Source organism: Pleuronectes platessa, chromosome 1, assembly GCF_947347685.1.
Source record: "Pleuronectes platessa chromosome 1, fPlePla1.1, whole genome shotgun sequence".
Classification (NCBI taxonomy): Eukaryota; Metazoa; Chordata; class Actinopteri; order Pleuronectiformes; family Pleuronectidae; genus Pleuronectes; species Pleuronectes platessa.
The window spans coordinates 9231780-9246607 of NC_070626.1; positions in this window are offsets into that span (position 1 = coordinate 9231780).

Here is a 14828-nt window from a genome sequence, read left to right on the forward strand (position 1 = left end):
TCCACTGTTCACGGAGCCTTAAGCTGCTTTAGATGTACCATGTAACACTTGACATTTTCTGTCCACTGAAGGAGTTTGTACTTCAATGGGTCTATGACATCTTGAAAGTTTGATCTCTCAAATGTGGGGGTTCCTTCTCAAATCGTACTGAACATTCGAAAGGCACATCCCGTTTGTGCTCTTAAACTTACACTCAAGTGAAATATACTGACTGGCAGTGCATAATACACAGAAATAAAGGTAAGTGTCTGATACTTGACAGGACTGTGTTTATACTCCAAGCTGTCTGAGAAACAGTGACATCTCAAAACTACCAGAGGCAAGCAGTTGTCTACATAGACATCCTCCTGTCCAACTTAGTGGTCTTTGACATGTTGTTGTCGGACATATACTGTAAGGGACAACAAATACTTAGTCTTATACTGAATGTAAAAACCTGTAATTCATAGACATCTAACATTGATACAGACAATGGTTCTTCAGTCACATGGTCAACCAAAAAGTCTGAAATCTGATACAGTGGCACATGGCTCTGCTCAAACCAGAAATGGCAACAGAAAAAAAACAGGTAATCATTCAAACAATTGAACTACAGGTATTGCATGCCATAGTGTTTTTACAAAATGACCTGGTATATGCCGTGATTCTTTGGTGTGTGCCACTTCCTCAGCACTGAGATTTGAACATATCCATCCTCCAAGCTGTTAATCTCGCGATTGTAAATGGTGTTCTACGCTGGTTTTAAAGTTAAGTTCCAGTTTGTCTGATGGTTGACAGGACAAATTCCTTTAGAGCCGGAAATTTGTGGGAAGTAATTCACAAAGAAGTGGGAGTTGCATAATGATGACCATCTCAATTCTCTTTCAGTCTTACTATTATGCTCTCAAAACAAGCTAATCTAATGCCTCGTTTTCTTTCTAAGAATGCATGCTTACTTTCATACTGTGATAACAAAGAACATCAACCATTCAGTCTTTTGTTCTTAATGACTGAGGTCAGTATCTTGGGCTGTGCAAGAAAGGAACAGGCATTGAACTGATGCTTGGGAATAGTAGCTTGAGTTGGAAAAGTGATCCTCAGGGGACAGCTGAAGGGCCAACCCCTGGAAACTGATTCTTTCAACAGGACACACAAGATGTGGTTGGTCCAACCAATTATGAGTAAGGTTTAGAAGTCTCTGTGGTGTAGTGCATGCAATGGTAAGCCAATCAGATGTCTGTACCTTTGAATAACCTTAACAGGATATGAATTTGGCCCAGCTGTTTGACAGTGAAAGCATCTCTAACAGAGAACTGTTACATAATCTCAAAAAGAACTGGAATGAATGAATCAAGGAGGGCTTGATTGCTTTTTTTTGCAAGTTAATTTAATTAAGCACTCCCAGATGTTTCCTTCAGAATTGGGCAAAGTCTCTGTGCAATTATAGAGAAACATTAGACCGGGGACGTACAAAAGAATTCCGAATTGAAAAACTTTTTTTGAAATGAATTAATTAAAAAACTTGTCAGTAAAATTAGTGACATTTCATAGGATGATTATCATGGTCACATTGGAAGAGAGAGAGCTTAATCAAACCAAATTTCAGAAGATTTTTAATTTTACCTGCAGAGAGATCGCTCAGCTTGCATTCATAAAAACTTTTCTCTTATTTCTCTTTATGCATTCTTGATAAACCCTAACAGGGTAAACTTGGGCCAGAGCCCACTGGAGCTGTGCTCTGTTTCCTTCAATATCCTATTGTATCATCATATTTTCCCAGTAGCCCTTATATCATATGGGTCTTGATAAGTAATGTTAGAGGTTAGTTGTATCAATTATATCAGTATTATCAATTATATATGAATACAATATTAGATTGGTAACCTGCTTATAGTAGTTATGTTTGTCCTGGGCCAAATTGATTCCTATAGGCAGTTGATTACTATAACGGATTTGCATAGCTTCAGTATTTTCTCTACCTCTCTCTCTCTCTCTCTGGCAGACACACACCGACACATATACACTAACACACGCAAACAGTGTCATCGAACACACAGTGAGAGACGCACACGCTGACACTGACTCAGCTGAAATGACGCCATAACATCAACAGTGATCACCACATAATAATCAATACTGTTCTTAATGAGTAATATCTTACTTCATAGGCATGTGTGCATCAATTCATATTTCAGCTCGTCTCTCCCGCTGAAACACAAACCGACACACACACAAACAGGTTCATCGGAGCAGTAAATTACTGACAGAGACAGTAAAAACATGTATGCAAAGATCACTATAACCAAATTATTTAAACACTTTTTGTAAAGGAATGACTCTGCCCCAAGCTTAATAAACGGTTTCCACTGTATATCAATACTATCAATAATTTCACAGCAGTGACAACATTTTCTGTGTGTTGGTATTTTTATATCTTGGTGAGTAACGCATTGTATGTCATGAGTGTTAAGCTTTTACTTATAGGTGACTGTTGACAGATGAGCCCCCCATTATGAGCTAAAAGTCTTGACAGTATGATCACAGATAATATTTTTAGTCACTATAGCGATATTTTAGGAAGATTAATAATGATACTTCAGGCCTCATTTCATATTTGTTTTTCCATATTTTTTATGGAGTCCTGCTACATATTATATAACTTGAATTACCGCACTGCAGTTGTTTGCCTCTGCTAACCAGTGCAGTTTCGGTGTATATATTTTAAGAAACCTTTTTTCCCAGATTTATATAAAGGTCACTGTAACCTTTGACGACGGAGATATAATAACTTTATCTTTGAGTCCAAGTGACAACTATTACAATTTGAAGAAATTTACTCAAGCAGTCTTGAGATATCGCATTCCGTTACCTTTACCTTTGTACACTGAAATTGAAATAATTTATAAATTAGTCAATGTGAATTGTGCCATATGCAATACAATTTTCTACAGGCAGTAATATGTCCCATTCACAGTATTATGAGATCACTGTGAACTTGATCTCCACGACCAAAAAATTGAATCAGTTCATTTTTGAGTCCAAGTGAAAGTTTCTACCAAATTTGACTTTCCATCAAGCTTATTAAAAGAAAGGGCATAATTTACACCATGTTTTTAACTTAAATGTCTTCTGAAATCAGCTAACACGATATAGGATCCATCAATATGATCACGCTCTCTGATTCGCGGCCCACCATCATGATCTGCATGAAGCACAAAGACTCCAAGGAAGAAGTCAAGTTAGTAACATGCATTGATGAGACATTAATGTCTTTAATGTGATAATGAGGGAGAAGAGGAAAGAGAAGCTCTGTGTGTCATGTGTCCCCCGACATTCGAGACCAAGTGCAGCTTAACTAAGAGCAACTCCAAGACAATCCTGAGCCAGCTATAACTATAAGCTTTATCATAGAGGAAGGTTTTAAGCCCACTCTTAAATGTACAGATGGTGTCTGCCTCTCAAACTGAAACTGGGAGATGATTCCACAGGAGAGGAGCTTTCTAGCTGAAGGCTGTGGCTCCTACTCTATTTTTAGAGACTTTAGGGACAACAAGTAAGCCTGAATTCTGGGAGCCCGGTGCTCTAGTGGGCTGATATGGTACTATGAGCTCTTTAAAGTATAATGGTGCCATATGGGCCTTGTAGTTGAGGAGGAGAATTAACATTTTTGTTCTAAATATAACAAGAAGCCAGTTTAGTGAAGCTAATGCAGGGGAAATGTGGTATCTTTTCCCGGTTCTTGTCAGGATACGTGCTGCAGCATTTTGGACAAGCTGTAGTGTCTTTAACGACTTACTACTGGAGCCTGATAATAATAAGTTACAATAATCAGTCTGGATATAACAAAGGCATGGACTAGTTTTTCTGCATCTTTTTGAGACAGGATTTTTGAGATGTTACATAAGTGAAAGCTTGCAGTCCAAGACATTTGTGAGAATCAAAGGACAAATCTGGATTAATGATGACCCCTAAATTCATGACGGTCTCATTTGAAGCAAGGGCATCTAGAATGGCGATATAATTAGATAATGCATCTCTAAGGTGTTAAGTGTTAGAACCTCTTATTTTATCTGAGTTTAATAAGAGAAAATTGCGAGTCATCCAGGTTTTTATGTCCTTGAAACAAGCTTGGAGTTTAGTTAATTGATTACACTGTTCTGGTTTTATTGATTGGTATAATCGGGTGTCGTCCGCATAGCAGTGGGAATTTACAGAGTGTGTCCTGATAATGTTTCCTAGTAGAAGCAAATATAATGAGAATAGAATTGGGCCGAGCAAAGAACCCTGAGGTACACCGTGGTTAACTTAGGTGCGCAACGATTGACTCATCGTAAATTTGCACATATTGGAATCAATCTGAAAAAAGGGTTTAAACCAGGTTAGGGCGGTTCCTTTATTGCCAATTAACTGTTCTAGTATCTGTAATAAAATATGATGATTAATAGTGTTGAATGCTGCACTAAGATCTAACAGGAAGAAGACATACACAAACCCTTGATCTGAGGCTATTAGAAGGTCATTAGTGACTTTTGCCAAGGGTGTCTCATGGCTTTGATGAGATCTAAACCTGACTGAAAGTCTTCTTAATGATTATTTTCCTGGAGACATTTATTCAGCTTATTGGTTTCAACCTTCTCAAGGTTTTAAGACAGGAGAGGGAGGTTGGTTATTTGGTCTGTAGGTGTCCAGAGAGGTTTTTGGGAAGAGGTTTGATTCCATCTAGGACTGTGGTACATATCTTGATGATAATGAACGATTGATTATATTCAGTAGAGTACTCTTAATTAGGGGCAAAATTTCTTTAAGTAACTTTGTTATCAAATGGGATCTAAGATACAAGCTGCGATACTGGACAATGGGATTATTGTGCTCATCAGATCAAAGGTGATCAGAAAGAAGCTGTCTAAATAATTGATAGGATTCTCAGCTGCTCCTGAGATTGATGTGCTTAATGATGTATTCGCGTCCTCTGAGGGCAGGAGATGTCGATTGTATTTCTAATAGTTTGAATTTAATTGTTAAAGAAGTTCATTGCTATTCAGGGTTGGAGGAATTCTGGGTTCGATGGAAGTGTGACTTTCAGTCAGCCTGGCTACAGAGCTGAAGAGAAAACTGGGTTAGTTTTAATTTTTCTTCTATTAGTTGCAGGCAGTTCATGCTTTGTGGAGGGCCTTCTTATATACTTTAACACTATCTTTCCGGCATAGGTGATTTTCAAAGTTGTTGGAGTGCCACATCCTTTCTTTCTTGACACTTGCTTTAATTCACATATATTGGAATTGTACCAGGGTGCTAATTTGCTATGTTTTACATATTTCTTTTTTCAGAGGCGCTATGGAGTCGAATGTTAATCGTTGTGAGTTTACAGAGCTACCAACAAGATGGTGAATCTCACTGGAACAAGGGTTTTTAAAAAAAATGGTTAAAGTGAGGTAGGATATCAAGTTAAATGTAATTGGAATTATTTCCATAAATTTTGCTACGGCACTATTAGGTAGGCATCTAGAAAATAAGTTTTGCATTAATGGCAAGTAGTCTGATAATGAGAAATCAAAGCTTATTAAGTTATCGTCCCAACTCTGGGTTGTTACTTGGGGTTTATAGAGTGAGTTATATTCCTAGATAAGAGAGCCGCTCCATTCCAAGTGGGATAAATGTCTTCTCTCCTCACAAGAACAGGTTTTCCAATTGTCTACAAAGCCCACACTATTTACAGGACACCACCTCGACAGCCAGCGGTTAAATAACAACATGTCAACTAAAATGTCGGCTAAACATGTCATCACCTGTCTTATTAGGTAAAGGTCCAATTTAAGTGCACTGCTTTAAATATTAAGGATTTTTTGAACTCCTCTTGCCAGGGGTATCTTGAGGAATCTAAGCCGATTTCCTAAGAGATAAAAACGACATTATGGTATATAATCACTTCCTCAATGATACTTGAATGTACCTTATCACATCGTGGCAGCTCAGCTCCATCTCTGCAACAAAATCCAAAATGCTCTTTTACTCGTTGCTGCCACCAGGCGTCAGCGTTTCTCCCTAACCACCACTCTTTTCTGCTACATTGAGGATCCTTGAAGCAGCTTGTGCGTTGTCAGTCAATTTTCATATCACACAGGGAGTGTGCATGATACATATTCATAATCTGTTTTACAGTGTTCTAGATATTGAGTCAAAGATATATTAGACTTAGTCTGCCAGGCCCTTTAAAGGTAAACTTAAACACATGGTGTGGCTCCTCTCAGTTACTTGAAGCTGAGGATAAATCTTATCTTTGAGGATACAAGTGCATGTCTCTTCCTCCCTTCAAATGGGCTGAGATTAAGGTTATGCTATCAGAGGAGTATTTGTAAAGGGTTTGCTGTCAGAGGTTTTATATAGGAGGTATAACCAACAGTGTTAGAGAAACACTAGGTGGGTGGTTAAATGCAGTGCTTGATGATGAGCAGCAAATCCAGGGCCTGAGACAGCAGTATGGTATTTGGAGAACAGAGAAGTGCGGTCTTGGAGGAAATCTCAAACTGTGGTGCCTGCAGCTTTTTGCAGCCACATTTGTTGTGGCCATTGACCGTTTAAAAAGAAGCTGAAATTAATGTCGATAATTAAAACTGGAAAGAGGAAGCGAGCCTCATGCTGCCTCAGCAGTGAGAGCCTGTGTGGAAAAGGAATTCTGGTGCTCCCTATAACCACAGAGGACTTTAAATGTGCAAAAGCAAGGTTGCAGGTGGGGGTAGTTGATTTAAGCATGGCAACAGCTGAAGATAGCAGGTGTAAAATGGATGTATATCTGTTATGTCAGCCGCTGATTAACTTCTAGGTCATTTCACTCATTTAGAAACCTTCCTCAGCAAAATACACTTTTCCAACCCATCCACACTGAGTATGGTGATGGTTGCCCTGGAAAGGAATTCTGAGAAGACGGGTCTAGTGCTCCCAGTTCCATCTGCTTGCTCAGCTCCTCCAAGGTTTGGGCCAAAAATCATTCTTTCTCATGTAATGAAAGTGACAGCTTACTGTCAGAAGGAATTGATCTGGCTGTGTCGTGTAGATGAGAGACTTGTTGTTCACTCAACCATAGAGGGGATGGTTTTTATGGTGAGATGCCGGCCTTGACAGAACTGTTATCATGATGTGACTGAGAAGAAATCAGGAGCTCAGAGGATCATGTCAGGATTTACATCCTTTCTGGGTCTGTGAATAAAGCAGATGTTTTGTTTTTGAATATTTACATGGGTCTGCTCAGGTGCAAGCACGATGTTTGATCATTTTAAATGCTGCCAGTGCCACCGCTATGAACTGTGGGATGGCTTTTCTCCTTTCCTTTTATAATGGATAATCCTGTCTTTCCTCGGCGAGATAAGATAGAAATCCATGAAGCTTCTTTCCTTGTCATTTAGAGAATTCAAGCAGCTCTTATGTTTGCGGGTGCTGAAATACTTGACCAGAAGAGTGGAGCTGTCAGTTAGACCAAGTGAATCCACGCTTTCATGTTCCAGAAAACACCTTTAGGTGAACACAGATTTTAAAGTTTGACATATCTTCCATTATCTAGTTACATATATACTTGATGAATTCATGTAGAAGACAACAGTGATCATAGTTACAAACTATGATCACTGTTGATCATAGTTAGAAACTATGTAACAATGCTACATCAATGTTATTTCCACTTGCAGGGATATTTACGGTGCAGGCCTGCTTTTTAAAGAAAATTAAGACAGAAGGCAAAAAATAAAAATATTGTACTGGTAACAAAAACTGCTAAATAAATAAAAAGCTAAAATTTGGTTAAACGCAAAAACCTCAGCTCTGCATTAGACAATGCCCTTTAACTATTGGGCCCTTGCAGTTTCCACTGGCTCGACTCAAATACAGGTAAGATCATCACACACTCCCCCGAGGACCTGCAGCCTCCTCCTTAATACTGGCTGGGTCCTACCAAGAACATTGATCGTTAACTAATAATCAATTTTCCAAAGGAAGATTACAATAGGTACATACAAAAATATGAACATCCTCTACTGGATATCAATCATGGCAAATACACTTGTGGGTCCATATTAGTCCTCGAAACAATTTAAAACAGCATGTATCCTATTACACACTCAACCCCCTTCAATTCTACCATACTTGGTGCCTTCTCCCAGGAACCCCTGGGTATAATTAGATTGTATCCTCCATTACCGTTTCGGGAGTCTAACAGCGGAACACAAGTAAAGCAGCGAGGAAGCAGGTGACAAACAATTCAGTGGTAGTGAAACACTCCAACAATAAATATAATGTTTAATGTGGACACCAGTTGCTATGTCTTTATTTTAAAATACATTACCTGTATAATATGCCCCTAAATATAGCCAGCTGTGAATGAGTGTGTATATTTATTTAACAATGCACATTTATTTGTGCATTGTTGTTTCTGATTGACATGTTGTGTCACTCAATTGTCCTGAAACCAGTTTAAAAACATGGGGTTAACTTGAGCTGAATGACAGGAGAGTGAGAGACCACATCAGAGACCACTGAGAGACCACATCTCTCAGAGCCTGAAAGAGAGGCATCTGAAGCAGAGCCGAGGTCTCATCGGAGAACATCCGCTCCCAGGTCATCCAGAGCACATCCACAAGGTAAGACAGCCCGTCTTTGTGTGTCCCTGTAGCTTTGCTGAGTTTCTGCCTCTTCAAACAAAAAGCAGCACTGAACTCGGACAAGCACAGGATCTGTAAGTCCACCGTTGTTCTGAGTTAGGTGTTCTAAGGTGTTCTCAAGTGGGGCTGAGGTGAAACATTTTAAGGAATGTTTAGAAGATTTAGACACATTGTTGGCTCTCCAACTGAGTGTTATGGAAGTTTTCTGGAAGCTGGTGAAAGGAGAACTCAGGCAGCAGCTGATGTCATATGCAAGAGGTTTAATGTAGACTTGATGCCTCAAGCAGACCAGAAGGTGCAACAATATATAAACGCTAACACAGTAACATGAGCAATTGTCACCCCCAAGTCTGAAGGTGTCTCTCCCCCAGCATCCCCATATAGCTTCTTCTACTTGCGTCACCCATTTCAATAGCACATCCATGAATAGAATTGCTGTCACTCTCTATGTTACATGGAGGTGTTTCCCATCCTATTGGATAGATAAGCCTGAAGCATGCATTCCTGAATCACATTGTGTCCTTATGTCTTGTCCCTGGTGTAATTTAGAATAGAGTTGAAGTTTGCACCTCTCTGTCTGGGCATCTGAGTTAGTTACATTTTGACTAGTCATACTTATGACTAGTAGGAATTCTCATGTGAGATATTAATATCATGCTTACTGATCCAAACTAATATATTTAGTTGTTTTTACCACTCAAAACTCAAATTTTCTACATCTGCAATACTTTTTTCTTTTCTGTGTGGGTGGCTTCTTATTATAGATATCTGCACAGTTGAATTATTAATATCTTTGTCTAGTTTCAAATATCTACAATAAAATTCGGACAAATCACCATTCTGACGAGTTTACATGTGCATGGCCTCTGAAATTGAGTAGAAGTAAAGATGTATTGAATAATGAGGAGTCATAATTGTTCTTTCCAGCCCTACAAGTATCTAATCAGTGAATCATTCAAGTTACTGTCACAACACAGTTTTCTGCACTGGTTTTTAAAATATGTCCTGTTTGGAGGCTGATCCCAAACCAGACTGTGATAGACGTACAGAGAATGGAAATGATATTGTATTTATATAGCGCTTTTCTAGTCTTGATGACCACTTAAAGCACTTTACAGTACAGTTTTACATTCACCCATTCACACACACATTCATACAGTGCATCTATTCGCAGCACTTTGTTATTCTATGGGGGCCATTCAGGGTTCAGCATCTTGCCCAAGGACACTTCGGCATGCAGATGGGTCAGACAGGAGATCGAACTGCCGACCTTCAGGTTGGAGGACAACCACTCTACCCCCTCAGCCACAGCCCCCCATGAGAGAAGAGACTCAGTGGCGCTTGACTGTGTATTTCTGTGATGAGTGATCATAGGTGTGGTCTTCGTCTGCTGTGAGTCATGGTCTGAGACAAACTGAATGAGACTGAGTTGATGGGATCAGGTGTCATTGTTCATTATCAAACACAGGGCAGATTTGTGACATGTGAAGGTGAGCTCCGACATGTGTTGACTGTGTGTCCTCCAGCTCTCTGTCAGCTGACGGCTCTCCTCCAGAATGCTCTTCGTCCTGGTCTACCTGGCTGCACTCAGCCAGATGGCTGCTGCAAGTTCGAACACGCATTACTTCAACCACATGGCAGCCATTTTGAAACCCTCCCAAACTATGGGTTTAGGGACGTTAGCTGAACAGGCCAACAAACGAGTGGCAGAGTTATATGAAGTGAAGCAGGAAGATCATTAACCAGCTGAAGAGTTGGTGATAAACTGTTGTTTGAAACTACAGCTGCTGTGGGCTCCTGGGAGCTGTTTGTTCCATAACACTTGTATTTGCAGCTTTTTATGTGCTCCAACCTGCTGATTGGCCAACTGTCTCTCACCATGTCTCCATGTCAGCCTCTGGAAGTTTTGGCAAACTCTATGATCTGATTCATCCTGAATGTCCCATCAGGTTCTAAGTGAGGTCTGAGTTCAGCTCCAGAAGGTGAGATCTGGTCACTACAAACCACTTGGAAGTGTGTGTTTATGTGAATGAGTCAGGCCAAAGGGAAGTCCCCTGACCCTCTGCTGTTTGCTTCCCCTCTCCAGCTGTAAGATGAATTACTCTGGTGCAGTTGATGGTTCTGTCAGCAGTTTCAGAGTGAGTGAACAGTGAGCAGGGACACGCCTGAACACACACTCAGTTCACAAAGACCCGGCATCACTCTTTGTCTCATGATTATCTGTGAGGAAAATAACTTGCTCCCTTTGATGTGGAAAGTAACAAAGTACATTTAATCATGTACTTAATGTAGTATTTGTCTTTAATGCTACAGTTCAGCAGAGTGAAGCTGTACAATTCTGTTTACCCACATATTTACATTACTAATATAAAGTACAACCCACAATTTGGGATTCAAACTATATTTAATTTGAATGAGATTGAGATAATATTTTGATTTCGAGCCACACAAATAAAAATTTATTGAAATTGAATGATTGTGTAAAATTTGAAAGCAGGACTTTGACTTGTAGTAGAATATTTCTGTGGTTTTGTTATGAATTGTACAATTTTGGAGTTTATTAAGATTAAGATACATTTATTTGTCCCAAACACATGCACAGACATGCACAGGCACACTCATGCAGGTAGGGAAATTTAACCTCTGCTTTTAACCCATCTGGTGAAGGACACACAGAGCAGTGAGCGACCATGTACGGCGCCTGGGGAGCAGATGTTGGGGGAGTAAGGTGCCTTGCTCAGGGGCACTAGACAGGGTAGGGAGAATCCTCTTGGATTTTTGGACAGATCAATCCAGGTTCTTCTTTTTGTTTTTTGCCCGTGGAGTCGAACCAGAGATGAACCAGAGACCTTTTCTGCCCATAGTCCAAGTTTCTGCCACTAGTCCTTCCTTAACTGATGAACAGGGATGAAGCTGAAAAATAAAACACACATGTACCTAGACGATGCATATCGTTTTTTCTTTGGACCTTTTTAGTGTTTGTGTTTACAGGAATCAGTGTGAGACTTGGTTTTAGTTCAGCAGACATGACAATTGTCCTGTGATTATACAGAATGTGACACAGCTCTGTTCACCAACACAACTTCATCTTGTCTGTTTTTCTTCATTATCACTGACATCGAATTTTCACACAGGTCGATTGAACTTTCTATTTCCAACAACAGCTGTAACCTCCTGAGGGAGGCGCCCTTCACCACCTGCCACAACCAATGAAAAAATTAACTGAGGGAGCTAGCTTCCGACAAACATTCAGTGGGTAGAGCAACAGGAAGTAATAGGCCAGGTGACGGAAGGAGGGGAAGTGGAAATAGCAGGGGACTATTTAAGAGACATTTTAAGCCCAAAAGCTTGTCAAAATCTACATACTTAAGAAATATGTGAAAAAACCAAGGAACTGTAATTAAATTAAAAAAAGTACAAATGTAAAAAAAACTTTGACTACTTGAAAGTTATTCTAGTTAAATGCCATCTCAGTGGTCATTACTGTGACTTGCACTTCACATTAAAACCAGAAAAAAATGATTATATTCAACATTTGCAGTCCACTCTGTGCTGGTAGTACTTACAGTACCAGCGTAGAGTATCAACTTTTACTAAATTTACGTTATCAGCAACTGTGACCATCACAACTCAGGCAGAAACGTAACATTTAAGAAAAATCAATGAACATTAAACCGAGGCTGTGATGTTTGTCACGTTGAACATGACACAATAGCTCCCCCCCTCGAAAAATCTGTAGTCAGTTACGCTTCAATGCCATGGAGTGCTTGCATCTAAAAAATGCTGATAGGTACAAAAACAAAAACCAGATCTACTCACAACATGGTTTTATTAATAACTGAATGGTCAATGGGAGCCCAAGGATGGCCGTAGTAGATGACAGAGCAATTATGTCCTCTGGGTTGAACACATAATTTATGAACTCTAATTAAAAAGACATATAACTATGTATGAATAACCTTTACAAGGTGGTTATTGCATTTGATGTAGCTTATAGAAAAGTACTATTGAAAAAAATTCTAATTAAATTGTGTATTTCAGGACAGAATCCTAATTTTCAAGCTGTTAATTTGTACAGGGAAGTAGTTTGCATACCCAACAACTTATCCCATTGAAATGCTCCTTGAATACAAAAATGTCAGAGCGTGATTAACAATGTCTCAAAATTCTTCATCCATAGTGATGCTGCTCGCTGTCAGTAACCAAACAACAGAGAGCACTCTAAACTCGGATTGTTTTTAAATCCTTGAAAGTGCCACAACTTCTGAACTTAAATTCACCTGAAAATGGGGAAGAGTGGAGGTAGGTGGCATGGAGGGAGTAGTAAATGGAGAGGGGTAGGAGAGGGGGTGAGAGCTGCGAAATCTATATAGGGGCCAGCCCATGTTGAGGGGTTATTTCTGATGGAAACAGATATTTTTCTATCTGAGAGATGTGACTTGAACCAACTAAGGGCGGTGCCAGATATGCCGATGCATTGCGATAGTCTATTGATCAGAATTTGATGATCAATGGTGTCAAATGCAGCACTCAGGTCAAGGAGTAGTAATTTCGTGCAATGACCAGCATCAGCAGACATTAGTAAATCATTAGTAATTTTAAGGAGAGCGGCCATAGCGTACTGTGATATTTACAGAATCTTGACTGGAATTTGGCGAAAATGTTAGTATTCTCACACACAACCACCTTTTCAAGAATTTTGGATATGTAATTTTTTTTTTTTAATGAGCCTATAATCCAGTAGTGTTGGAAGAGACTGGACACAAAAGTCCACAGGTAAACATTTTTAGCGGACACCATACTTTTAGAGAAACTACTTTTCTTCATCTTAAAAAAAAAAAGGAAGGCGGTGGACTAGTTTCAGAAACTTGGACTATGGGCAGAAAAGGTCTCTGGTTCGTCTCTGGTTCGACTCCACGGAGAAAAAAAAAAAAGACGAAACTGGATTGATCTGTCCAAAAATCCAAGAGGATTCTCCTTACCCTGTCTAGTGCCCCTGAGCAAGGTACTTGTACTCACTCAACGGTATTTATACAAATTAATTTTCCATTTTTTGAATGTTGGACTTTTCTGTATGTTCCATGTGAGCCGGCAGGTTTAATTCCAAACAGTAGAGTTCATCACCTGCTTCTCGTTTAAAATGTCATATTTAAGACTTAACTCATCCAGTAATGACACTTGGTATCTAAAACACTTCTACATCAACAATACATAATACAAAAAAATGACTTAGTGACTACAGTGAATATATCAGCATAATGATGATGATGATGATAGTGATAGGAGGAGTTAGTCTCCATACGCCACTCAGTTCATCATCATGATACTATTTGAAAAGGAAGTGTAATGAAGCACCTCTCACCTCCCCATTTCACATTATTTTTGTATTTTTTGCTTCATGACGTGACAGTGTGGATATATGTGGTTAGGAACTACTGGGTAGACAGGTTAGATGTTGAGTCCTACATCCAGTGGCTGATAATGCTCAACTCTCTGTGTATGTGAAATGATATGACAAGTAACAGTTTGCAATGTGGTTGTATTGATTACTTGCTTGCAAACTTTACATATTGACTCTACTTGAAGCAAAGGAGTCTAAGTAGGTGCATTTATTTCTGCTGAGCAACTGTTTAGCCTAATTCGTTTTCTGGTATCTTTCTCTCCCTATTTATTTAATGCTGTTGCACTTCCTGTGCCATCTCCAGTTTTAAAACAACATTAACAAATGTTGATTAATCCTCAAACATAGTCTGAAGCATTTATGCAAAGTGGGTATAAAGAGTTCAAATGTCAGTGAGGCCGCCTGCAAGCAGATGCTGATTAGGGAAGGCACATCATGTCATATCTGAACAACTACCAAAATTAGAGACTTTGGGGACTTATGGGTAAAACATACAATATAAAAACATCTGATCACATTGGTGAGCAGTAAAATTAGTGAAATAAAAGAGGAAAACAATAATGAGTTATTTCAGAAACAAACAAATTATGAGGTGAACTGTTGCTCCACCCCTGAAGGTTATTCATGGTAATAAAGTTAAATCCTGTGCGCAGGAAAAATAAAGCTTTAATGTTACAGCTTATTGGTCAAAGGCTATCTGTGTTAACCGCTGGGCTCTAAGCTACAGCAGACGTTAAAATCAATAGCATTTAAACAGTTTAAAGCCTCAGAGGATCCTGATGCTCTAAACTAAATGAGCC